Consider the following 1,359-nt stretch of genomic DNA (forward strand, 5'->3'; position numbering starts at 1 on the left):
TGATAAGAAATACAATAAGCAGATGTTTTACCTCCTTTTTTGAGGACAATCAAAGAGATCATCCTAATTAAGTAATTAAGGTCTTTGGAAGTAGTTACTAGTGACAATTCTGGAGTAAGAAATTCTATGACTTTAGCACAAAACTCTAAAAAGTATCAAATATCAGCTTCCTATTATGAATATTTCACAAGGCTAGCATTTTTTCTTATATTAGAATTTTGGTACTTGTGCCTTAAGCCGAAATGTTAAAAATTTTTGCTTACTACTCTCACCTTTATTAAATATTAGCACATTAAGATATTAATATTAGAAAAAATGTCCCTAAAAAAATAACTGGCTTTAAAGGTACTACTTGAATGGCCATGAATATTAGTTCTCTATAAACCATTAGAGAATGGTACAGAACTGAGTTTAGAGGCCAGAGTGATAGCTCAGTGGAAGGGTGTTGGTTTTGCACGCTGCTGACCTAGGATGGACCTCTGTTCGATCCCCTGGTGTCTTATACGGTCTCCCCAGCCAAGAGCAATTTATGAGAGCATAGCTAGGAATAACCCCTGAGCATCACCAGGTGTGGCCCCCAAAAAACAAAAAACAAAACATAAAAACCAAAACAAAATAGAATTGAGTTTACTTAATATGATGAGGGCCTGGGGATAAATAGAAGGGGACCCTTGAGCCATGACAAATGAAAGTAGACACTCTGGTGGAAGATGTAGTGCATGACAACATATGCATAAAATTCTACCATGAAGAGTATTACAAACCACAGTTTCTAAAATAAAAGTATTATTATAAAATGAATAACATAACAAAGATAGCTTCATTCTCTCAAGCTATTGCCTGTCTCTTGTTTTCATTTTTAACACGATTGTTTGCTATATTAATTGGATTTGTGCATACACATGAATATAAGCATACATGTTTTTAAAGAGCACTTTATTATGGAGGTAGGTAGTCTTTGTTCATGGTAAATTTCTGTTTGGAAAATGAAATCTCAAAAAGAAGAAATATTTTTATATTAAAATCCAGATCAATTAGTATTTTGTCTTTCATGCTTCTAGAAGTTTCCTCCCCTAAATCTTCCTCCAAAACATCCAGATTTTGGCTTCTGGTGGAGCAGCCTAATCACACAGTGGGAAAGATACATTAATAGAAATAAGAAGTAGAGAACTGAATAGGCTAATGAAAGCTTTTTAATAATTCCAAGTACTCTTCATATTAGAACCTTTGTCATAATGTGATAATATTAGCAATAATAATCTTTGTAATAAAAGACTAATACCAGGTATGATGTCATCAGAACTATTGGTTCCTCTTGCTTCTTTTATGGGGACTGATTTCCATCTCTAGTTTTGAGTA

This window comes from Suncus etruscus, chromosome 13 (genome assembly GCF_024139225.1).
Source record: "Suncus etruscus isolate mSunEtr1 chromosome 13, mSunEtr1.pri.cur, whole genome shotgun sequence".
NCBI lineage: Eukaryota > Metazoa > Chordata > Mammalia > Eulipotyphla > Soricidae > Suncus > Suncus etruscus.